The sequence below is a fragment of the Pleurodeles waltl genome, chromosome 4_2 (genome assembly GCF_031143425.1).
Source record: "Pleurodeles waltl isolate 20211129_DDA chromosome 4_2, aPleWal1.hap1.20221129, whole genome shotgun sequence".
Taxonomy (NCBI): domain Eukaryota; kingdom Metazoa; phylum Chordata; class Amphibia; order Caudata; family Salamandridae; genus Pleurodeles; species Pleurodeles waltl.
The window spans coordinates 745992385-746019627 of NC_090443.1; positions in this window are offsets into that span (position 1 = coordinate 745992385).

Below are 27243 nucleotides of genomic sequence, written 5' to 3' on the forward strand. Positions count from 1 at the left end.
ATTAGGCAGGTATCTAGATTCATTTTGGCAACTTGTTATGCACTACAAGATCATTCATAAAGATACAGCAGACTTTCTCATTCATTAGCAATTTGGCTTCATCAATCATTGAACAAATGTAGTTGTGTTCTATTGATATGAGTTCCCTTTACACTTCCATCCCTCATGCTAAAGGCTTTAAAGCTGTTGAACATGCCCACTTTAAACAGTGCAAAGTAGCACAAATCAAATATTTTTGATTGAGTTGTTGTATTTTGCTCATTGTCAGGGTAATTGTAACTGGAATGAGAGTTTTTCTTGCCGAAGAATGGCACTTCCAAGGGCAATTGAGGTGCCCAAACCTATACCACTATTTTCATGGCAAATATTGAAGAAGATCAGATCTGTAAAGATGAGAACTCGATCAACTATTTGCTTATGTATTTAAGATACATCAGTGACATCTTCTTGCGACAAGGCACATATCAATCATTGGAGGAAACATTGTTGACTTTAACTGAAAAAACAGTAATATTAAATTTAGCCACACAATTGAGCCTACACAAATTGCTTTCTTAGATGTACTGATCAAATGGAATGAGAATACCATACAGCAGTGCTTCCCAAATTCTTAAGAACCACAACAAAGTTTTTAGAATGACGTAAGCTTCACAACCTACCTAGTTTTAACCGACATGAGGTGGGGCCAATTTGTAAGTGTAATAGTATAAATGCTGGGAATCACCAAAGTAACATACTGTTTACAATTGTTTGCATTCTTAACTAACAACAATTCTTTGTAATTGTCACAGTCTTGACCATGCCCTTTGACATGTCTTTACTGGACTGTGTTGGACATGCCCATAAAAATGGGAAATGATGAACACCACTGAATCTAGAACAGTTTTCAAAGTGAGTTTCTGGTCTGTGGCATCTGTTCACTAAGATCCAAGGATTCTGAAAAATCTTGGTGTTGATACTAGTAATTTTAGCAAATTTTAAAAACACCTTCTGCAGTATGGGGTAAGACCTCATCAATTCTTGTATTAAAACAAACTAGGTCCAGTGGTATAGCTCTCGCTCTCTCTCCCTCTCCCTCTCTCTCTTTCTCTCTCTCTCTACATATAAATGTATATATATATATATATATATATATATATATATATATATATATATATATATATATATATATATATATATATATATATGTATTACCTGGTGGCGTTCGCCACTAGGTAGTTATAGTTAGGACCTAGTTTCTATAGAAAAAGCATTTTTTTGCTTGCCTATATCTTTGGTACCGCTTGACGAAATTCAACAGTCACGTGAGATGCTGTCTGGAAAGTTTCGGGGTGATCCGTCAAGCGGGCCGAGATAAAGCGGGGTTGTGAAATTTAGAGCGTTTCCATTGTTAATTCCCATAGGAAAACTTGAACAGCGATAGCGCAAAAAACACTGGACGGAATTACACCAAATTTGGCAGAAAGTTAGTTCTTGATGCAGAAAGAGTCCCTTTCATTATTTGGTGTAAATCTGTTCACACCAATCTGTTTTTTTTAGAATGTAAAGAAACGTAAGGAAATCCAAATTTATATATCTCCCTCCAGATCTCATGCTGAGATGTGATTGGCTGCTAACACTTCAAACCAGAAAGTGTTGGAAACCATCTTGGAACTTGGTGTGAGCTGAATTCCAGAAAAAAAGAATACAAAATACAAAAGGGGCCAATGTCTGAAACCCCTGACTCCTTAGCTCTGGTGCATTTTAAAATGTTTTACCATGGAATCATGAGGGAGTTGTGAATCCACAGTAAAACATTTTTTTAAAAAACAAGCGCGGGCTCCTGCACTTGTTTTAAAAAAAAACCCCGGGTGTGCCAGCTCCCAGGGTTGCTCTTTTCTTTTTATAAGGGGGAGGGCCTCCACAGCCCCGGGGACCACCCCCCCCGGGGCGAATAATAAATTATGAGCGGGGACCTGCGCAGCCCCATGTCCTGGCAACCACCACTTCCTGGGGCAAAAAAGCTTTTATCATGTGGGGGAGTCCGGATGGCCTCCCCAACAGCCACAGGGACCACCACCTCCACAGGGCTACAATGAATAATGAGTGAGGGGGCCGCATGGCCCCCGTGACCTAAGGACCACCGCCCCTGGGGCAAAAATGCTTTTGATATCTGGGGGAGGGATGATGGCTTCCCTCCCTGTGCCCCCGGGATCACCACCTCTCTAGAGCACATACTGAATAATGTAAAGGGGTTCTGTTTCAGACGCCCATTAGCCCCAGGGATCACCACCTCCCTGGGGCTATGTGCATGTTGGAGGGCGCCACATGGCCTCCTCATGAGGCCAAAGAAAGCCGTGGGGACCGCCACCCCCCAGGGCTGGCTCCTGCTATTTCCTTGGATGTCCACCCCCGGGACATAGCTGTTTTCTGTGACTTGGCTGCAGCTTGGAAGCTGCAATCAAGCCACAGCAAACACTCCACTGTCTGCACGTGTGCAGGAAACAGAGATGAAATGCTGCAGCAAGCAGGGAGCTGCAGTTAAAAGCAGTTCCTTTCTCACTGAAGCGAGGGCACCGTGAGGTAAGTCTTGAGGCTTACCCCGCAGTGCCAGATAGCCCATGAAGGGCATTTTCATAAATAATAAAAAATTAAAAAATATGTAGGGACCGCAGGGGAGCCCTTGAGGGCGACCACAGGGTCCCAGATAGCCCATAAGGGGCTACAAAGAAGACAAAACAAGAGAAAGCAATAGCTTAATGTGAAGGTCGCAGTCCTTCACATTGAGCATTCAGAGTTTGAGTCCAGCCGAACTCACTGCCCTCTTTCTTATTTTAAAGTACAAATGATTTTAATTATAAAAAATTACAAATACATTTTCTTATTTCAAATTGTACAGAAATATCTCATTCTAAGTATATCATATATCAGTCTAAAAAACTTTCTATCTCTCTCCCTCTCACGTTTTCTCTCTCTCTGTCTCTCTTTCAAACAATTTCTCACACTCACACACCCACTCAGACACTTACACACCCACTCACAGCCCCAGTCAGACCCTCACTCACCCACTGAGAGACCCACTCAGATAGTTAGGCACTCACTCACAGACCCACTCAGGCTCTCACACGCCCACTCAGATACCCACTGACAGCCTCATGCACCCACTCACAGACCCACACACACAGTGCAACAGCCACTAAAACACTGATGAATGCACTCTCACACAAAGACAGACACTCTCACAGCCACTCTCACCCCCATATAACCCTCTCGCACCTATTCTCACACCCAGAGAGGCCACGGCCAACTCCCACCACACAAATTCAAAGGGCCATGCACAACATGGGGTTTGGTGACTAAGGAGATGTTGGCCGCAGGGTCTGGCTCCAGGCCAGGTCTTGCGGGCAACCTTTGCTGCATATGGGTGAAGGCCGTGCATGGTGTAAGGTTGGGTGCCTATAGGGGGTTGGCCCTGTGGCCAGCTGCAGCAGCGCACGGGCAGCGGCCGTGCGCAGAGGTGGTTAGATTAACGTATAGTAATGAAAATGACTATATGTTAAAAAAATATACAAAAAATCACTGAAAAAAACAAAGGTTACAGGGACGTTATAGTTAGCAAATAGAATTTTTAAAAAATCATAGAAGTTCACTTAAAAAAACAAAGGTTGCAGTGATGTTATCACATTTTAAAAAAACAGAACCATAGAAATTCACCAGCTATAGTTACCTCAAGTAACTATAACTCAGGGCCAAAGGTAACTATAACTTGCGCCCTTGCCATGCAGTGCTAATTACCCCACAAATTACGGCACTCATGACATCTTTGATAACATCATTGATAATATCAATGTAATATTTGCAGTAACATTTTTGACGAAAAATCTGTGCATGGTGGGGCGTGAGTTATAGTTACCTTAGGGCACGAGTTATATTTACTTAAGAAGCCTACTCCCAAGGTGGCTGGCAACACGTCTTGGTGGAAGTGTTGGCAGCCAATCAGAGATCTGCAGCTCCGTGCACGAACTCATTATGATTCGGGAATTTGTTGGTGGAAGTCAGCAGCCTTAGATATACAAATTTATTTTCCGTTTAATATCTCAAAAACTACTAAACTGATTTACACCAATAACCAAAACCACAATTTGTGGAAATAAATCTAGCTTTCTGCCAAATTTGGTGTAATTCCATTCAGCAGTTTGGGCTGTAGTCACGTTCAAAACTCCTATGGGAATTAACACGGGAAATGTACATGTTTTTGATCCTCACCTCCTTTTTCTCTGCTACCGCTTTATGGACCACCCTGAAACTTCCCATGCACAACAAGAATCCCTGGCACACTTTTATGGGAAGTTTTCATGAAGATTCTTCAAACGGTGCCAAAGATATAGGCAAGTCAAAAAACACTTTTTCTTTGGAAACATGGTTCTAACTATAACTTCCAAGTGGGGACCGTTGCTATGTACTAAATAAATAGCTCAGTTCAGATGCTGGTTTAAAAATTTCAGGGGCTCAGAATAGGTGGGGTCCCAAAATACTTTTTCCGCATTCTATGCCTATGGAATTTTTTGATTTTTCGAACGTGAGTACAGCCTGAACCGCTGAACGGATTTATACCGAATTTGGCAGGGAGCTAAATCTTGGTCCAGAAAGTATGTCTTTTAGGTCTCGCCTGGGCAGCACAAACCTGGTCTTTTCAAGACATGCTGTTTCTACTGTGTGGGCTTTCGGCATGCCCCTCGCTTTTCATTTGTTCCTTTGTGTGTCTTTATCAATCCAGTTCTTTTTTTGTGGTGTTCTGTCACATTTGTCCATCCTTTTGTGGTTTGGTTCATGCCCATGGCGGTTGACCCTGTTACATGTCTTATTTCTCCTCTGGCATTTAGATTACTTTCACCAAACTATTTTTATAGTTTACCTTTCCTCGGGATTTTGGATTGTTGTGTTTTAGGGGTGGTGAAACAACGGCAAACCCCTAACTCTCACTTCAGCCTCCCCACTTTATGAAGTGTGATTCTAGAGGTGATATTACTGTAGCTTGTTTATTCTGCTCCCTCCAGATCCCAAAGGCCATGGCTTCCTCTCCTCCTCCTCCGCCAACAAACGTTAACAAATCTAGGAATGCAGAGATTTCATCTTGTCTTCTCCTCGTAGCTTGGCTTCGGTGTGGGGTACATTACGGTAATTTGGTTAAAATTAGTTCCATCAACCCTATGCTATTTTTGAATAAATTACGTTTTATAGCTCAAATTATTATTGTGAAGAGGAGCACTCACAGCCCTTTTCATACTAAAGGATTTGAGCAGATGGGATTTTTAAAACGGGCAAATGTTAAATAATACAGCTCACTGGAAAATGTTATGTATCTGGGGAGGATAAATAAAGGATAGTAAGGCGTTAGAAGTGCCTTCTGCCAATCTGATATGTACACTTGCCTTTTCAAACCGAGGGAAAATATTTAAAGGGGGTGGGCAGAGCAAAATCAGCAGTGTTTCTGAAGCTCATTATATAGTGTTTACAGCGCAGTTTCTGTCAGGCACATCTTTGTTAACATTAAACCAAGGGTTGGTTTGGAGCGCATACCCCGTATCGTTACAAAACCCGTGGATGGGTGCTTCTAATCTTTTATATTGATGGTTTTTCCTGCACTGCAGAAAATTAAAACAGGCAGCTGCTTCCTCCATCAAAGGAAAAAGCAATCTTATTTTTTTTTCATCAAACAAGTATTCATTTATTTTGGTGCCAACATTCTTGTGCAAAACAAAAGACAAGTTTTTGCACCTTATGTCTTAACCATCAGCAAGTGATAACCGGGTCTCCTTTTCACAATTTATTATCATTTGTGAATAGCGATGTTTAAATACATTTGTTTTTAGCAGGTTTTAATTTACAATTGCATGAATGCTGCCACATCTGGTTAGTTTTTAGGCATGTCTGTTAACCTTCTCTCGTCTCCCACTTTTACCAGCACAATTGTCCCAAAACAGGACTCGGTTAGCCACCCTTTATCACCATGCCCCCGTCTCCCAGCAGAGCCCATGGTGAAACTTCAAAGCGGTGATAAATCCAACTGTCTGAAGCAGATTGCGCAGGAAGAGATACTGACTGCACTCTTTCAACCCTCACACACAAGCAATCTCACACTTCTGATAGCACTCTTGTTGCCTCGCAGAGTAGCAATCTCAGACACCCAACAGCACTATCACAAATGTCACAACAGCAGCCTCACACCTTTGAAAGACTAGTAACCACACATACTACTATCAAAACTTTGGAATAGAAAAGAAATTTATATACAGTAAAAAATTCAAGGGAAAATAAAACCTTGAAATACATTAAAAAAAAGTGTATTTTATTTGCATGGATTTACTCATAAAATATGCCTCTACTCCACCCACATTCTAATTACATATACAGGCATTCACATCATTGCAGTTTTACTTTTTTACTACTACTGCTAAATAATAACACCAAAAAGGCAAAAATAGTAAACCTACATTCACATAAAAAAGGCAAAACCTATTGGCTACGCCAATGCTTGTTATAATTTGGTGGAAATCCATTCAGTAGTTTTTGTGTTATTTAAGGTTAAAAAAATATACATATATGGATGGATCCACCCGCAGAGGATTTGCGGCTCTGGGGGAAAATCAAGGCCCTGATTGAATGGCCACAACCTAACAGAAACATTGCGGCTGCCATTTTGTTTCTTGCATTTGCGGGGTGTGGGAAAACAAGAGTGCAAAAAAACATGACTGTTATCACTAGAGGGTGGGCACCTTAGGAGAAATCAGGAGTCAGCCCTGGAGGTTGGGGGACCCAGGGCCATTAATGGCTCCAGGAGTGGGGGCGATGCCCCCCTCTTTTATTGTGCACTGTCGGACCTGGGGAGGTGGTGGTCCTTGGGGCCGTATATCGCCAGTGATAGGGACCACATGGCCCCTTCCCACTTTTAATAATGTTACTGGTTCTGGGAAGGTGGTGGTGCCTGGAGCCCGTGGGGTCAGTGCGGCCCTCCTCCTGAAAATGTTAAATTAGCCCCAGGGAGGTGGAGGACCCCAGGGCATGATAAAGCCCGGGGGGGGGGGTCTGTGCAACCCCCCCTCCATTTTAACAATAAAGTCCCGGGGAGGAGGTGGTCCCGAGCTCATAGGAGCCCAATGGTTGGGCGGGGGTTGCACAGCCCACTCCAATGTTTTAAGAAAGCCCTGGGGAGGTGGTGTCCCTGGGGCTCAAAATAGACCTAGGAGAGGGGCCCCATAAACCTCCCTCCTTTTTTTGTACTGCCTCATGTCCCCAGACCTGGCCCATCTGGAGGCTACATTATGAACAGGCACAGGAGACCGTGCTTGTTTTTTGTTGTTGTTGTTTTTTTTTTTTTTTTGCCAGATTTGTGGATCCTCTTCGATGTTTGATTAACATTAAAAAAGTGATTTTGTGCCCTGGCAGTGTCCCGGGGGGGACCCCAGCACCAAGGGTATGGAGTCAGGGTATTCCTACCCTGTCCCCTTTTCTTTTAAATGTTTCTGGAACTCAACAGTTGCCGAGTCCCAGAAAAAAGATTAATAAAAGAAAAGTGGGCAGGATAAGGACACCCTGACCCCTTAGTTTTGGTGCTGGGGTCACCCCCAGAGCATAAACGATTTTTGTAAAATGTTTGCCGAGAGTTGCGGAGGAACTGCATAAATTCAACATAAAACTGCGAAAATTAAATATAAAAAAACAAGTGCAGGCTCCCGCACTTGTTTTATAAACAGCACCTGGGTGGGAGTGCCCATGTGCTTACTGAATCCCCAGGGCTCATATTATTGAATGCTGTCCCCTCACCCCAGGGAACACCACCTCCTTCGGGCAAAATGCTTTTATTGAAGTAGGGGGGGTCCTGCAGACCTCCCCGTGCCCCAGGGAATGCCACTTTCCCAGAACTAAATATATTGTGAATGTGGAGCGGGGACTACGCGGCCCCACTGCTTTCCCAGGGCCGAGCATAGAATGAAATCCGGGGGGTGCCCGCCCGCCCCTGCAGCCCCGGGGACTGCCACTTTCCTATGGCCAAACATAGAATGAAATGCAGGGCGGCCTCCCACAACCCCAGGGAACGCCAACTCCCCAGGCTAAATTTAATGAAGAAAAGGGGTCCATTGCGGACTCCTGGCCCCAGGGACCGCAACCTCCACGTGGCAAATTCTAATGTTGGAGGAAGGGGGCGCACAGCCACCCTCATGGAGCCAATAATGTCCCTGGGGACGAACACTCCCCAGGGCTGGCTAATTCTATGTCCAGGGATGCCCACCCCCAGGACATAGCTGTTTGCTCTGACTTGGTGGGAGCTTTGACAGCTCTTGCCAAGTCAAACAAACACTTCAGGTTCAGCTAGTGAGATCTGCCAAACAGCCCTTACTTGCTGAAAGAGGAGGTTTCCTCTGTTTCCTTGCCTGCAGCCAAAGAAAATTGTAGAAGGCTGGGCCCTGGAGGATAGGGCCCCTGGGGCCAAGATCAGCCTGGAGGGGGGCCACACAGTCCCCCTTTCCCCAAAAAATCTATATATTAACGCTGGGCCCTGAGAGATGAGATCCAAAATCAGCCAGGGGATGGGCCACATGGGGCCAAAATCGGCCAGGGGGGACACACGGACCTGTGGCCAGCTCCTGCTTCGCAGTTCAGGGTTGGGTGGTTAGAGGGGACTGTGCGTGGCTGTGATTGGATTAACGTATAGTAATTCAAATTAGTTTACGTTAAAAAAAGTCACAGAAATTCACTGAAAAAAACAAAGGTCATGGGGAGTGATAGGTAGGTTCTGAATTCACTTGTACAAAATTATAGAAATTCAGCAGTTATAGTTAGTTATTTCAAGTAACTATAACTCACACCCTAAGGTAACTATATCACCATGCACAGCTTCCTCATCAATAATTTTATTGCAAATGTTGCAGTGATAATATCAAAGATGCCATAGAAGCTGTCATCAATGTTATAACATATGGAGTAGTTAGGTGTGCATGGTGAAGGCACGAATTGTGGTTACCTTAGAGCTGCCCCCTGTATTTTACCCAACCCATTAGTTATATTTATATATTCACTGAAAAAAACAAAGGTTACAGGGATGTTATAGTTAGGAAATAGAATATTTCACTGAATAGAATAGAAATTCACAGAAAAAACAAAGGTTACATGGACTTTATAGTGAGGCACACATTTTAAGCATACAAAACCATACAAATTCACCAGTTATAGTTAGAGTTATCTCAAGTAACTATAACTCGTGCCCTAAGGTAACTATAACTCACGCCTTACCATGCACACTTTTCCACCAGCAAAGTTACTGCAAATATAACATAGATATTATCAACGATGTTATCAAAGATGTCAAGAGTGCTGTAATTTGTGGAGTAATTAACAGTGCATTTAAATCGCTCCTTTGCCATGCACAGCTAATTACTCCACATATTATATCATTAATGAGATCTTGTATGGCATCTTTGATATTATCTTTGATATTATTACTGTAACATTTGCAATAAAATTATTGATAAGAAATTATTGATAACAAACGTTGCATTGCAAGGGCACAAGTTGTAGTTGTGTCACACCAAAAACGAAAGGGTCCAAACAAGATAACTTCCTGTATTGAAATGGCAGTTTATTCCGCAGCTGTGGGAGCTTAAACAGGAGAACATGGACCCTAATCCTCCATTTTGAAAGGTACACTACTGGATTGCGGTAAGGTCCCACTACAAGAGCGTGTCTTTTCAAGCATCCAATTGCAGTGAAAGGTACAGTTCATAAACAAGGACTGCAAATTTTGTTCCCAGTTCAAAATTTATTGATGAAAAATAGAAAACTCCAAGTGAAAGTACACAAAGCTGGATCACTAAATACAGCAGAAGCTCAGCCAACATGTGTTTCGCCCCACATGGCGTATACGCCAGGGCTTTCTTAAGGCTGTAAGAGAGAAGCAACATGAGGCTAAGGATTATACTCATAATAGAAAAAGAAGAACACCGAGAAGTGAAAGCCAAAGATGCGTGAAGGCGGACCATGCACCTCATTCACTGTTCTTAGTTTCAAGAGGAATAATACCCCAAGTGAATGGTGATCTGTAAAAGAAAGGATAATACCGTCTAATAGTGAGGCATAGGTCCATCCAATATTAGTGTTCTATGTTAAGAAAGAAACACACTTAGAGATATGAAAGGTGCTCCATGCTGAGAAAAAATCAGACTGAAAGATATGAAAAGTTACCACTAGAAATGAACATTATCTTAGCCCAAAAAGAACTGAAGGGAAAGAAAGGTACATGAGTAAGTTAAATAAATATTTCTATTAGTAGTGCTGGCACCGAATATAAAGTTAGCAAAAGAGAACTATATAGTTGTGTTAGTTAATGCTGTGCAAGAAGGTAAATAACAATGTGGGAGAATTGTAGTCATAAGTATGACAGATAATTACAACATACCGCGTTATTTCAGAAGTTTGTTTCTTCAGGCAAACTGCAGTAATTTTGGCAGAAAATCTGTGTATAAAGTATACATAGAACATATATAATGTGTGAAATAGACTAAGGTCAATACAATTAGACGAACAAAAGTGTTGATAGTATCAAACTGATTTCCAATATCTGATTAATAAACATAATGGGGGTTATTACAACTTTGGAGGAGGTGTTAATCCGTCCCAAATGTGACGGATATACCACCAGCTGTATTACGAGTTCCATAGGATATAATGGACTCGTAATACGGCTGGTGGTATATATTCGTCACTTTACCGTCACTTTTGGGACAGATTAACACCTCCTCCAAAGTTGTAATAACCCCCAATGTGTATTATGGCATGAAAATGACTGGCCTGTAAAATATAAGGTTACCCTGGAAGTTAATCAACATTGCGCTGTGAAGTACTGATCGAACGTCTAGAGGCGATATTGTACAGGGAGTTAAATAACCCATCGGAAGAGTCTAGAGAAAAAAGTGTTCTCGTTTTAAAAAAGGTGCTTGGGCATAGTACTGATGTACGAAAAACACGTACAGATGACAGGAGAAATGTACAAGCGGTCAGTAGAATTCCGAATGTACAATGAGTTACAGTTATCTTATGATGGCGAAGTTCTCACCTTAATATTCAGTATTGGTAAAGTTTAGCGTCCTGTCGTGTCCGTCGCCTCATTTCGGGGGACACGCCGAGTCAAAAAGAAATCCTTTATACGTGATGAGGTTAGTCCTACCTCGATATTATCAGTGCGAACACTGAAAAAGGACTAAAGAAGTGGGTCAGTGAGGCTCTATGACGAACATGGAGTAAAGGCAGCGCCATCTAATATTATAGATGGGCGGCGCCATCTTGTAGAGATGTAATAGTCCTTCCAGGAGAAGGACCGACTGGGTAAAAATGTTGTTATATTTGACAATATTGATATTGGTTAAGGTAAATAAACAAAGTAAGGCTAAAAATGTATATAGGGCCATATTGTCTCGGAAAAATAGAAAAGAGACTGAGAACTGAGTCATATGAGAATAGAGGTACCATAAAGGGCGTATGTATTGGAGACCAAAATTCGTAGTGTTTCAATATATGTTATGGGAATACTTTTATCCTCCACCACTAGGTAGCTCATTATTACATAAAAACAATGTCAAAAAGAGATAAGACATACAGTTATGTTGGAACTAAGAAAAACAATAATATGAGGTGAATACTACAACTAATAAAAAGGATCTAGAGCAGTGGTTCCCAACCTTTTGACTTCTGTGGACCACCACTTTATCATTACTGGAACCTGGGGACCCCCATTGAGTCATTATTAGAATCCAAGGCCCCCCTCCACTGACTGCTGGGACCTAATCTGTTAATAATATTTAATTTTTCAAGCAGTCGCGGACCCCCTGTGGAGGCTTCGCGGACCCCCAGGGGTCCCCGGACCACAGGTTGGGAACCACTGATCTAGAGTCTAATAGTGACTGAAGGACAAGGAAAACATAAACATACATTAATATTTTATGTCAAGCTCAATAAAGTTCCTTGGAACGAAAAATGAGTTCTCCTTTTGAAATGTCAAGTTAAATGAAAAGATTGCCTGGCTGGCTCTTCACATCAGCCAATAATGGCACTCATGGTCTTTGTTGAGGCCGTGATTAACTGTGTCATATTGAATTATCAGACAACTTTCCTCCTGACGTAAACGCAGTGGTAGGTTACCACCCCTTGAAGACAAAATGATATGTCGAAGACCACAGAAAGTTAAAGTACGTTCATGGGGATGACATTCATTAAAATGTTCCCCGAGAGGTGCCTTGGCATCCGATTTCTGAATGTTACGATAATGTTCTTGAATCCTTATTTTGAGTGGACGAGTGGTGCTACCAATGTAGGCTTAATGACAGGGACACCAGATTATGTACACAACGTTGGTACTATCACAGTTGATAAAATCATGGATATGGTGATCTTGGCCTTTGATTGTTATTATTTTGGATTTTGAGAGACCTAATTTGCAAATAGAACATTTGGTGCAAGTGTAGAAGCCTTTTGGTTTTGGAGGTAAGAATGTTCTAGGGGGTTTAGATTGAAAAAAGGATGAGCATAATTTGTCCCTTAGGTTGGGGGCTCATTGGAAGCCTATTTGTGGGTAGTTGGTTAAATATTTGTTAATGGAGGAATTATTTTGTAGTAGGTAGCAATGTTTTCGCATGTATTTCCGAATGAGGTAGTGGCCTACACTGCCCACCAAATCACGTTCCATGATTCGGTGTGGCAGTGTTCTGGTGACGGAGAGCTGGTGGCGGAGCAGCCCCCATGGATCCTGTTCCCTCCTGGAGGATCACCGGACCAGGTAAGGTGATCGTCCATTAGGGGAGGGGGGTGGGGGGATGTTGTGTGTGGTGTGCGTGCATGGGGGTGTGCGTGTGAGTGTGTAGAGAGGGTGTGTGAGTGCGTGTATGCATGCAGGGTGTGTGTGGTGTATTTGGAAAATGTGTGCATGTCTGTCTGTTTGTATGTCTGTGAGTATGTGTGCGTGTATGTCTGTGTGTATGTCTGTTGGAATGTCTGTTTGCATGTTTCTCCGGGTATGTGTAGTTGTAGTGTATGTGTGCGTGTAGGGGGGGGTGTCAATGTTGGGGGGTGGTGAGGGGGTCCTGCCACCTTTGATGGGTGGTAGGGGGGGCAGGCATGTGGGGGGAGGACTCAGGGGTGGGAGATGGGGGCTGGGGGAGATCCATATCAGTGCCAGGAAAGGAATTCCCTGGCACTGATAGTGCCTGCTGCCATGGATTTCATGGCGGTACAGAACCCCACAAAATCCATGGCAGTATGCGGGGTCGTGATTCCGCCAGCGGTGTATTGACAGCCGCTGGTCTGGAGACGAAGTCTCCAGCGGTTGTTACCACCCTGGCGGTCAGAGTGGAGAAGTGGCGGTTTAGCATGGTGGTCACCGCCATGCTTGTAATGCCATTTTCTTTTCTGCCGGCCTGTTAGCGGTATTACCGCCATTTCTCCACTGACCGCCAGGGTTGTAATAAGGGCCTAAGTCTTTCCTCAATTTAGCAAGTCTCCGTAAAAGTCCATACATCACTGTGAAGTACACAATTCATGAAAAAGAGTAAAGTTTTTCAAAACAGACAAAGTGGCAGTTTCATAATGGCAGACAATGTTTACAGTACCTTGCATTTGTGAAATCCTTATTGTACAGAAATACTCCCAATTCCTTACTTTGCTCCACAGATTCACACAAGATATTTAACATAAATAAAAAGTGCTAAAAGCTTTACTCTTGTTTTTTTTGTTTTAATTTTGGATTCAGTTTATCATTTCATGATCCCATTCATTCTCCAGTGAAGTACATATAAGTGACTATGTGCATCGAAAGAATATAACATTAGAAGTTCCATTTTCACAGGTAGGACTATTGAAATGGATATTTATATAGCTGCCCTGGGGAGTACTGATTAAAAATATCTCAAGAGATTATTTTCAGATATCCATGTCCAGTCTTTGTATAGCTAACAACTGTACTGGTATAAATTTCCTCATGGAAAGTGAATTGGAGGCAAAAATAGAAGTAAAGTACTAGGTGTCCCTGTTTGACTTAAAGTGCTATATACTGGGAGATTGCTCCTACCTAATCAATTCTCAAGGTTGTTTCATAAAAATCAGAGCATACGTTAAAAAATGTATTTAAGGTATAAGACTCACCAGTAAAACGGTACTCATATAATTCATGGGGTTCTGGATAGTACCTAAGAAGTTTCCTTTATATAGTAAATACATGATATTGTAAAATTTGTAATGTATTGACGAGACATGCCTAGTTATAGATCTTAAATGGTCTAAAAGCATCATTTAAAAGTAAAGTTCATAGTGTGTGGATTATATAAGTGTTGGACCTGGCTTTTTGACAGGGTCATCCCCAAACATTTTGCCTCCTTCCTCCTATTTTTTCTGACCTGTTGTTGTTGGCTTTTGAACTCTGGGCACTTTACCACTGCTAACCAGTGCTAAAGTGCATATGCTCTCTGTGTAAATTGTACTGTTGATTGGTTTATCCATGATTGGCTATTTAATTTACTTATAAGACCCTAGTAGAGTGCACTATATGTGCCTAGGGAATGTAGATTAAATGCTACTAGTGGGCCTGCAGCACTGGTTGTGCCACCCACTTCAGTAGCCCCTTAACCTTGTCTCAGGCCTGCCATTGCAAGGCCTGTGTGTGCAGTTTCACTGCCACTTCGACTTGGCATTTAAAAGTACTTGCCAAGCCTAGAACTCCCCTTTTTCTACATATAAGTCACCCCTAATGTGTGCCCTAGGTAACCCCTAGAGCAGGGTGCTGTGTGGGTAAAAGGCAGGACATGTAGCTGTGTAGTATATGTCCGGGTAGTGTAAAACTCCTAAATTCGTTTTTACACCACTGTGAGGCCAGCTTCCTTCGTAGGCTAACATTGGGGCTGCCCTCATACACTGTTGAAGTGGCAGCTGCTGATCTGAAAGGAGCAGGAAGGTCATATTTAGTATGGCCAGAATGGTAATTTAAAATCCTGCTGACTGGTGAAGTTGGATTTAATATTACTATTCTAGAAATGCCACTTTTAGAAAGTGAGCATTTCTTTGCACTCAAATCTTTCTGTGCCTTGCAATCCACGTCTGGCTAGGTTTAGTTGACAGCTCCTTGTGCATTCACTCAGACACACCTCAAACACAGGATACTCAGCCTCACTTGCATACATCTGCATTTTGAATGGGTCTTCCTGGGCTGGGAGGGTGGAGGGCCTGCCCTCACAAAAAGGACTGCAACACCCCCTACTGGGACTCTGGCAGACAGGATTGAACTGAAAGGGGACCTGGTGCATTTCTTAGCCACTCTTTGAAGTCACCCCCACTTCAAAGGCACAATTTAGTATAAAACAGGGCCTCTGCCCTACCACCTCAGACACTTGCTGGAGAAGAAACCTGAACCAGAACCTGCATCCTGCCAAGAACTGCCTGGCTGCTCAAAGGACTCACCTCTCTGCTTTCTACAAAGGACTGCTGCCTTGCTGTTGGCCTGCTGCCTTGCTGAACTCTTGTCTGGCTGTAAAAGTGCTCTCCAAGGGCTTGGATAGAGCTTGCCTCCTATTCCCTGAAGTCTCAGGACCAAAAAGACTTCTCTTTTTCATTTGGACTCTTCGTGCGCCAAAAATTTAGACGCACAGCTTGCTCCGTGGTGAGAAAATCGCCTCACACCGACGCTGCTCGACGCAACACCTACGGGGCGGCCGGAACTTTGACGCATGGCCTCGCATGGACAACGCCGCCCGACTTCCAGAGGGGAAATCGATGCGATGCCTGCCGTGAGAAAGAAAATTCCACGCACAGCCTCGCGGAACGACGCACAGCCGGAAAACAAGCCGAAGAATCCACGCACAGACCCTGGGACATCTGGTAATCCCGCGATCCATAGAAGGAGACGGTCCACGTGCCAGAAAACGACGCACGTCTTCTCCGAGTGAAAAATAACGACGCAAGTCAATGTGTGAAGGGGCGCAACCAACGCACACACCATTTTTCCTCCCGTAGAACGACGCACGTCTCCCCACGTGAAAAATAACGACACAAGTCAGTGTGTGAAGGGGTGTAACCGACGCACACACCATTTTTCCACGCATCTCCTCTTCTGCGGCCCTCTGCGGAGATTTTCCACTCCAAACCAGGTACTTTGTGCTTGAAAGAGACTTTGTTTGCTTTTTAAAGACTTAAGACACTTAATATCACTTTTTAGTGATATCTTTACAAATTCATTTTGCATCTTTGATCGTTTTGACCTGCAAATACCCAGATAAATATTATATATTTTTCTAAACACTGTGTGGTGTATTTTTGTGGTGCTATATTATGTTATTGTATGATTTATTGCACAAATGCTTTACACATTGCCTTCTAAGTTAAGCCTGACTGCTCGTGCCAAGCTACCAGAGGGTGGGCACAGGATAATTTTGGATTGTGTGTGACTTGCCCTGACTAGAGTGAGGGTTCTTGCTTGGACAGAGGGTAACCTGACTGCCAACCAAAAACCCCATTTATAACATTGGTGATCAGCGGTGAGGATAGGACTTGTGTTTGTGCAGTGACATACAGTAGCTAAGTATTTCACTACCTACCCACAGTTGAAGGTCAACTTGATTTTTCATCTTTTTGCTTTTGGTTCTCTGATGTCCTCCTGGATATATTATTGATATTTTGGACTTTGGATTTTGGTTTTTGCCTGTGATACATAATCAGATTGAGAATGGGTATCTACAGTGTGTCATACGTTGTGCCTACTGAATCCCTCACTAAGGCTGACCTGAGGAGGCTTTGCAGAAAATGGGGACTTCCTATATCAAGGAGATCCACTAAGATGGAACTGCTAGATATCTACATAATCTGGGGGGAAGAAAGATGGGCAGAGGAAGAGGCAGCAAAAAACCAAATGACTAAGTACTCCTCAGATGAGGAGGAGGACTGCTCAGATGAGGAGGAGGACTACTCAGATGAGGAAAGAGAACCAGTGAGAGATGAATGGCTCCTAGCTCGAGAGCGGTCGCTGGAGGAGCTAGATGACTTTATTGAAAGGGCTGAGGCAGCAAGAGCCTTAGCCCTGGAACAAGAAAGGATTGCAGCTCAAGAGCTGAGCTGTGAAGAGCTGAAACTGGAGGCTGGAAGGGCTGAGTCCAGTTCAGATGGTGGCAGCAAAAATCTTGCATCCAGTACTGCTGAAAAAGGGCACAAACCCAGAGATGTGGTGCCCAACTTGAAGAAGGGAGTTGACACACCACAGGCGGTTCAAGAGTATGAGGTAGTTCCCGTTATGCACAGGGTCCCTGAGAAGGATTGGGGAACTGGCACAGGGAGTCATATTCCTACTGGGGGTATGGACACTTACTGGCTCTAGCAGAGAGTGACAGGGAAAAGGGTTCCCCCCTGGTAAACATCCTGGATATAGAGTGTGGAGACATCCCAGAAGAGTATGGGTTGAGTGTCAGGGACAGTCAGATACTGTCTCACCAGTCTCAGGAGGGTGATGTAGAGTGCTTTTTCAAGGCTGAGTCACTGGATGGTTTGGTGAAGGGTACTGTGGTTAATACATGTGAAGGGCAGAGTGATGTAATTGCTGGAGAACATATGTCTGGTCCTTATTTTCCAGAGCTATGCCAACACCAGGTGGAGTGTGAGTTCTCTGACCCCAGGGAGCTTACAATGGAGGCAGACTTCTGGGTGAGTACCAGAGAGTCTGAAGAGGCATTTGGGGGTGCTCCTGAAGAGAGTGGTCTAGGTGTTTCCCAACCAAGTGAGGTGGGATAGGATTGTAGTGTCCCAGGTAGGGCCCAGGTCCTAGAGGGTCCCATGAGGGAACGCCAGGAGGGAAGCCTAGCCTGTCCCGTAGGGCCACCTGTTGAGGGAGGCCCGCAGTGTCAGAAGAACTTGGGGGGGGTGACTGTAGCCAGCATCCCACCAGTTCTGGTGTCTGGCAGTACCACTCCTAGTGAGGGGGTGCAGAAGTCCAGACAGAGGGTTGAGAGGGGGTTGCGGACCCCAGTGGAGGTCCTGGAGAGTCAGGGGTCAGCTCTGAGAGCAAAGCCCCCCAGGAATGACCCAGGTGAAACCGTTTCTGGTTTGGGGGAGAACCAGACTCTGCCGGATGGGCAGAGGTTAGGAGACCTGCGCCGACCAGACTCTTGTGTGGCCCTTGGGGACGGTGTGTCCCTTGTGGGGGGTGAGTGTGCCCCCCAGGAAGTCCTGGCATGCCAGGCAATGGTTCAACCTCAGGGTAGTGACTCTGGGTTGGATGACCAGGTTCAGGGGTTAAACTCTGACCTGGTGGGGGGTAGATGTGCCCCCCAGAAAGTCCTGGTGTGCCAGGCAGTGATCCAGTCTGAGGGTACAGACCCTGGGCTGGAAGACCAGGTTCAGGGTGTCCCCCCGGACCTGGAGGGAGGGGCTACTGATAACAACCATGTTGTCTTCTGTGGAGGCCACTCCTAGTTGGAGGGTGCTGGACCCCAGAAGGGAGGGCAGGGAGAGGGAAGCCTCACCCCGGGCCCTAGTCCAACCTAAAGGTACAGACCCCAGGTTGGAGGGCCAGTTGCAGGTTAACAGCCCTGCGCTGGTGGAGGAATGGTACAAGGCGACTTCTATAAGCACCCTGACCATGTTGGACTCTGGGGGTACCACTCCAGGAGGGAGGTACAGAGCCTCGGAGGGAGGACCAGGTTCAGGCTGTCATCCCTGACCTGGTGGAAGGGAGAGTGGTTAAAGGGTGCCCAGCACCTGGGGCTACCACCCCCCACTCTTCACAGCCACAGTGTTTGGAGAGCTTTGAGAGGCCTGGGGCCTGGCTCTCCTCCCTGACAGCTGTCAATAACCACTGTGGCTTGCTGTCCAGGTTGACAGAGTTATCCCTGGGGAGAGGACAAGTGTCACACCCCGGGGGTAGAGTGGGCAACACCACTGTGTTGGTCCTGCTGGTACTATCCTGCTCCTGGGATACATCTGTGAGCAAAGTAAGATTAGGTGCTGCACAGATGGTATCCGCAGGTAAGGAGAAAGGTTCCCCATGGGTTGGCTTAGTGGGCCCTGAGAGTATGGACAGAGGGATCCAATTGGAGTCAGGAAGGCGAAGAACTGGAGCATGCCCCTAATGTTGTGGGCCTGGGTCCTTGTTCTGTCGCCTCAAACAGGGAAGTACATCAGGATAGTGATTGTTCTCCCCTGGATTTAGGCTGGTAGGGGGTCATGTTGGACCTGGCTTTTTGACAGGGTCATCCCCAAACATTTTGCCTCCTTCCTCCTATTTTTTCTGACCTGTTGTTGTTGGCTTTTGAACTCTGGGCACTTTACCACTGCTAACCAGTGCTAAAGTGCATATGCTCTCTGTGTAAATTGTACTGTTGATTGGTTTATCCATGATTGGCTATTTAATTTACTTGTAAGACCCTAGTAGAGTGCACTATATGTGCCTAGGGCCTGTAGATTAAATGCTACTAGTGGGCCTGCAGCACTGGTTGTGCCACCCACTTCAGTAGCCCCTTAACCTTGTCTCAGGCCTGCCATTGCAAGGCCTGTGTGTGCAGTTTCACTGCCACTTCGACTTGGCATTTAAAAGTACTTGCCAAGCCTAGAACTCCCCTTTTTCTACATATAAGTCACCCCTAATGTGTGCCCTAGGTAACCCCTAGAGCAGGGTGCTGTGTGGGTAAAAGGCAGGACATGTACTTATGTAGTTTATATGTCCTGGTAGTGAAAAACTCCTAAATTCGTTTTTACACTACTGTGAGGCCTGCTCCCTTCATAGGCTAACATTGGGGCTGCCCTCATACATTGTTGAAGTGGCAGCTGCTGATCTGAAAGGAGGAGGAAGGTCATATTTAGTATGGCCAGAATGGTAATACAAAATCCTGCTGACTGGTGAAGTCGGAGTCAATATTACTATTCTAGAAATGCCACTTTTAGAAAGTGAGCATTTCTTTGCACTTAAATCTTTCTGTGCCTTACAATCCACGTCTGGCTAGGTTTCGTTGACAGCTCCTTGTGCATTCACTCAGACACACCCCAAACACAGGATACTCAGCTTCACTTGCATACATCTGCATTTTGAATAGGTCTTCCTGGGCTGGGAGGGTGGAGGGCCTGCCCTCACACAAAGGACTGCAACACCCTCTACTGGGACCCTGGCAGACAGGATGGAACTGAAAGGGGACCTGGTGTATTTCTTAGCCACTCTTTGAAGTCACCCCCACTTCAGAGGCACAATTTAGTATAAAACAGGGCCTCTGCCCTACCTCATCAGACACTTGCTGGAGAAGAAACCTGAACCAGAAACTACATCCTGCCAAGAAGAACTGCCTGGCTGCTCAAAGGACTCACCTGTCTGCTTTCTACAAAGGACTGCTGCCTTGCTGTTGGCCTGCTGCCTTGCTGAACTCTTGTCTGGCTGTAAAAGTGCTCTCCAAGGGCTTGGATAGAGCTTGCCTCCTATTCCCTAAAGTCTCAGGACCAAAAAACTTCTCTTTTTCATTTGGACTCTTCGTGTGCCGAAAAGTTCGACGCACAGCTTGCTCCGCGGTGAGAAAATCGGCGCACACCGATGCTGCTCGACGCGATGCCTACAGGGCAGCCGGAACTTTGACGCACGGCCTCGCATGGACAACACCGCCCAACTTCCAGAGGGGAAATCGACGCGACGCCTGCCGTGAGAAAGAAAATTCCACGCACAGCCTCGCGGAACGACGTGCAGCCAGAAAACAAGCCGAAGAATCCACGCACAGACCCTGGGACATCTGGTAATCCCGCGATCCATAGAAGGAGACAGTCTGCGTGCCGGAAAATGACACACGTCTTCCCAGAGTGAAAAATAATGACGCAAGTCCGTGTGTGAAGGGGTGCAACCGACGCACACACAATTTTTCCTCCCGTAGAACGACGCACGTCTCCCCGCGTGAAAAATAACGACGCAAAACAGTGTGTGAAGGGGCTTAACAGAAGCACACACCATTTTTCCACGCATCTCCTCTTCTGCTGCCCTCTGCGGAGATTTTCCACTCCAAACCAGGTACTTTGTGCTTGAAAGAGACTTTTTTGCTTTTTAAAGACTTAAGACACTTCATATCACTTTTTAGTGATATCTTTACAAATTCATATTGCATCTTTGATCGTTTTGACCTGCAAATACCCAGATAAATATTATATATTTTTCTAAACACTGTGTGGTGTATTTTTGTGGTGCTATATTATGTTATTGTATGATTTATTGCACAAATGCTTTACACATTGCCTTTTAAGTTAAGCCTGACTGCTCGTGCCAAGCTACCAGATGGTGGGCACAGGATAATTTTGGATTGTGTGTGACTTACCCTGACTAGAGTGAGGGTTCTTGCTTGGACAGAGGGTAACCTGACTGCCAACCAAAAACCCCATTTCTAACAATAAGGTTACATGTATGTGCTAATTTGACAGCATCTTTAGCAGATCTTAAACCTTTACACAGCAGCATGAAATACCCTAATCAGACCACCCTCCTGAAAAACATTATAAAGCATGAGGGTTAAAGAGCAATCATTTCCATTATATAGGACATGATCAACTACACAAAACAAATTTGGCATTATTGTGAAACCATGTCCTAGTACAGTAGAAAAGGAATTACAGGATGGTTTGTTATAGTTGTTCTCCTTGATCAGAGGTGTTCATGCAGTTCTGCACCACTATTACGTCCCCTTGATGTTTCTGTCCCTAATAAGATGATCATTCTTGATTCCATTCTTCGTAGTGGTCCTTCTTTGGGAAATCGTGAATAAACAAACAAACAAAACACTTGACGTCAGTTAGCTATGCGTATTTTATGCCTCTCCATATGCTTGTTCTTGTTATCTCTATGTTATGACCCAAAGAAAAAGGGGGTGCACTTCTCAGACTCCTGAGTGGCTTTTTTCTTATTTTCAGGTTTTCTGTGAGAGTGTTGCAATCTAGGGCAAGAATGTGAGCCAAGAGGGCAATGGTATGAGGAACATCACCCCAATGTTGTCAAACAATCAGTTTTTATAAAGCGCAACTCCTCACCTGTGAGGGTCTCAAGGTGCTGGTAGTGGTTCTTGGCCTCATTCGAAGAGCCATGTCTTGAGGTTCTTCCTGAAGATGGTGAGTGATGGGCAGGTTGTTCCTGCTCTTTGCTGTAGGTAGGTGAAACATCATCCTCCGGTGATGGTTTTCTCCTCACCCATGTGAATCCCAGCCCCATTATTATTGATGGCAATAGCTGGCCCCTCCCCCACTCACTGCCAGTTGCCACAACTCGCCATGAGTTGTGGCGGGTGTTTGCGGGATGTCAGGTATTGTCGGGCTCCACCAATTTCCACACCATGTCTCTTCCTCTTCTGGATGCTCAATGTCTCCTTGGTTTTCTTGTGCCCTGGACTCCTCCTTAGTGGTCTTGCTTTCATGGTCCGAATCCATGAGAAACTTTCCCGCTTGCCCTTCTGGTCCGTGCTGTGGTTTACCTCTTTATTCCCTCTCTTCTTAGTCAGGCATGCCCTTCATTTTCTGCATCTTTCTGGATTTGTCCCCCTTCTCCACCCCTTCTGGTGCATTGCTTCCCTTCAACCAATCAGCCTCCTTGCACAGGAGATTGCATCCGGGCTCTCGTGCCTGAAATCGAAAGTCCGTCATCATTATTGTTGTCAACTGAGGATTATGCGCGTTCTGAACAGCATTTTCTATTTCTTTCTTTAGATGTCTCATTTTTGAAGCAGGAGTAGACTCCTGAAGGGGGGCGATGTCAGATAATGAGGGGATTACAGAAGGAGGTTCATCACCCTCTTTTAATTGCATCTGTAAGAACTTTCATTGTAAGAATCTTCCCTCTATGTTTTGTATTTGGGTCTCTAGATTCTCAGGTTCAGAGCAGTTTTGTTTTGCTCATAGCATCCCTCCAAAAGGAACATCCTATTTAGGTGCTTTAGGATGGCCACTATTAGCATGAAAAATACTGTTAGAGGAGGTTGCATTGCAATGAATTTTGGTGCAAGTCCTTCCTTGTCTTCTGGTGATTTCTGTATCCAAGAAGGTAACCATATTTGGACTGGTGGTGTATGTGAAATTTAAATTGTAGTTGTTCATAGACAGAATTACATTTTCCAGATCTTCCTTAGAGCCTTCCGAAATCAGAAAAAGATTGTCTATGAATCTTGTCCAAAGTTTCACATGCTGAAGCATTGTTTGATTTCCATCTGTCCATATGGTTTCTGCCTCCCAGAATCCTATGAGGAGGCTTGCATATATGGGGGTGCATGATGTCCCCATGGCTGTGTCCTGTTTTTGAAGGTAATATTTGCCACTGAAAATGAAGATGTTATGAGTAAGACAGAAGCCTAACATTTCAAAAAGCATTTCAGAATGTTGTAGATACCTTACTGACCAGGCTCGCAGAAAATGTTTGCAAGTGGTAATGCTGTCTTTATGACGGATTGATTTATATAAAGAAGTGACTTAATTTTTGCAAATAAGTCGTTTTCTTGCCAGGGGATCTACCAGATTTTATTCAGAAATCCAATGAGTCTCTTGTATAAGATGGAAGTGACGTTATATATTCCATGAGGAAAATGTCAATTAATCTTGTTGTGTTCTCTAATAGAGAGACCAAACTGAACTTACAATGGGGCGACCTGATGGTTCGTGTAAGTTTTTGTGTATTTTTGGTAGAAAATTAAATATTGGAATGATGGGATTATCTACTTTCAGATATTTATATGCGCTGCCATCAATTAATTCTAACTCAAGCCACTGTTGTAGTTTTCTATAATATTCAGAGTCAATCGTTTTTATCTGATTCTCCTTCAGCTGAGCATAATGTTGTTTGTTCTGCAGTTATGTTTCTGCTTCATCTAGATATTTGCACCAGTCTTGAATGATAATATTGCTGCCCTTGTCAGAAGCCTTAATTATAAGCTGTTTACCCTCTGTTAATTCTTGGATGGCTTTGCGTTCACCCTGAGTTAGATTCTGTGTTATATTTCCTTCTCTTATATTTGAGCGCAAGACACTTGGGCCCTCATTACAACATTGGCGGTAAATCCTGCTTACTGCCGTGCAGAAGACCGCCAACACACCGCCGTGGCCGCGGAATCCCGCCACAGCTATTATGACCCACAGCTCAGAATCCACCAAAATCTAGACACCCACACAAGTCCGCGACACCAAAGGTCAGTGATAAACTGGCGATAACAAAACCTCCACCGTCACGCCAACAGGAATACTCCCACACTATCACGACCCACGAATCCATGCAGCGGTCTTTCAACTGCGGTATTCCATTGGCGGTACATACCGCCGCGCTCAAAATACACACACTTTTACAAAACACAACCACATTGGACAAATCGAAATGCACACACCTGATACACATACACACACCACTCCCACACACCCAATACAATATAAAACACACACCCACATTACCCACAAACCCTTACAACGAACAATTTGGAAGAAGCAGAGAGACAGCAAAGCAAAGACCACACCAGCAGACAGAGGCACACAACACCATCACTCATACACATCCATGCACTAAACACCACACACCCCTAAACATCACCCCACACATCACAACACACACCACCTCACACATCACCCACACCACCCCATGGCACCGCAAAGATACCCCAGGTTTTCTGAGGAGGAGCTCAGGGTCATGGTGGAGGAAATCATCCAGGCAGAGCCACAGCTATTCGGATCACAGGTGCAGCACACCTCCATAACTAGGAAGATGGAGCTATGGCGCAGAATCGTGGACAGGGTCAACGCAGTGGGACAGCACCCAAGAAGACGGGATGACATCAGGAAGTGGTGCAATGACCTACGGGGGAAGGTGCATTCCGTGGTCTCAAGACACCACATTGTGGTTCAGAGGACTGGCAGACGACCCCCACCTCCTCCCCCACAACTAACAACATGGGAGGAGCAGGTCTTGGCTATACTGCATGCTGAGGGCCTCGCAGGAGTAGCTAGAGGAATGGACTCTGGTAAGTCAAATCTTTCACTACTTCGTCCCCCACCCTACCTGCATGCTATCACATACCCCCACCCTCGCCCTCACCCCATCACTCCAACTCCTCACATATGTCCCACTATCACAAACCACACATCCCAACACCAAGCCCTGCATGCAACAACAAAGCATGGACACCCATCACTAATGCATGTTCACTACAGATACCCACACAGACACCTAAACAATTATCACACAAGGTCCTACACAACAATGTAAGCACCGGGGTACATGGTCACCCACCCATTGCACACCATGGCACACACAGATGCAATAATCTAGCCTTTACACCCCTGTAGGACCCCTACCCAACGTCACCGGACAGGAGGTTCCAGACATGTCCACTCCCCCCACAGAAGAGGCCCACAGTGATGACAGCAGCTCTGTACAACTGGATCTAGATGACCAGCCCGGCCCATCTGGGACCTCGGGACCATCGGTTCCCCTCACACAGTCACAGGCCACCACAGAGCCTCCCCCCACAGGAAACACCAGCACAGCACACACCCAGCGAGCCCATACCTCTGTCCCCAGGACACGTCCAACACTACAGGGTACCCAGGGTAACCCACCACCCCAAGAACAGCAGGGACCTGGGGGCAGTGGCAGTGGGCACACGGTTCAGGGGACAGAGGCTCAGGAAAACAGGGGAACTCGGAGGTCTGCTGTGCGACAGGGGGAGGACAGGCCCAGGGAACCCACTTTCCATGAGGCCCTCTCCAACATAATGGGAGCGTACCATCATTCCCAGGAGACAATGGCAACAGTACTGGCCAGGTTTCAGGAGACCCAGCAGCTGCAGGAGGAACAGTATTTGGGGTTCAGGGCGGAACTCACATCCATCAACACCACCCTGGGCACCATTGTAGGGGTGCTGAAGGACCTCGTGAACACCAGGAGGGACACTGTGGCACAACAAGGGCCCCCTGACATTAGCCTGGACGATGAACTGCCCACCACCTCCGCCGGCGCTAGTGGACAGGAGGCACCGCCACAGGACCACGACACCAGCATCTCACCTCCTGCAGATGGAGAACCACCCCGCATGCGGTCCCTGAGATCCAGGACAAAGACAGAGAACAGTGCCAAGACCCCCACCAAGAAATGAGACCACCCTGAATGTCATCCTTCTGTCCCACTTTGTCACCCTGTCCATCCTCAAACTGCCCTAGCTCCACTTCCTATGCTCCTTTGGACAATGCACCTGTGAGACAAATAACTGGACTCTGCCATGGACATTCCTGACCATTTTACAACCCCCTACACTATTTAGCACTTAAATAAACACCCTTGAATCACAAAACAATCTGGAGTCAGTCAGTGCTTTTACAAATGTGTGTTTGCAATAACTGAGGGAAATAGCAATGTCCATTCTATTGTCAACATACCTATGTCACATAGCTCTAGTCCATGAGGTAACATAGCAGAGGTCACACAGTGGGACCCACATCTGTGAAATCGAAAGGGAAAGTGACAAATTAGGGTCCATACAATGGGTGAATATGACAGACAGATGATAGGTCTAACAATTTTATTAGATGTAGGAGGCAGTGATGTCTTCTTACCTGTGTCTCACTGGAAGTATTGCTGGATCACAGTGTTTCTGTTGTCTATGTTCTCTTCTTCTGCCTCCTCTTCTTCACTGTCCACAGGCTCCACAGCCGCCACAAGACCTCCTTCTGGACCATCCTCCTGCAGAAAAGGCACCTGTTGTCACAAAGCCAAGTTGTGCAGCATACAGCAGGCCACGATGATCTGGCACACCTTCTTTGGTGAGTAGTATAGGGAACCCACCTGTCATATGGAGGCACCGGGACCTGGCCTCCAGGAGGCCGAAGGTCCTCTCTATAACCGTCCTAGTTCGCCCATGTGCCTCATTGTAGCGTTCATCTGCCCTTGTCCTGGGATTCCTCACTGGGGTCAGTAGCCATGACAGGTTGGGGTAGCCAGAGTCACCTGCAAATGTCGAGGAACAACTGTTAGACACACACTAACCCGTAGGGACAACCCCCTACCTAGACAACTATTCACACTGTATAGGTTCCTTGTCCTCACCTAATAGCCACACACAGTGCCACTGGAGTTGCCCCATCACATAAGGGATGCTGCTATTCCTCAGAATGTAGGCGTCATGCACTGAGCCAGGAAATTTGGCATTCACATGGGAGATGTACTGGTCGGCCAAACACACCATCTGCACATTCATCGAATGGTAG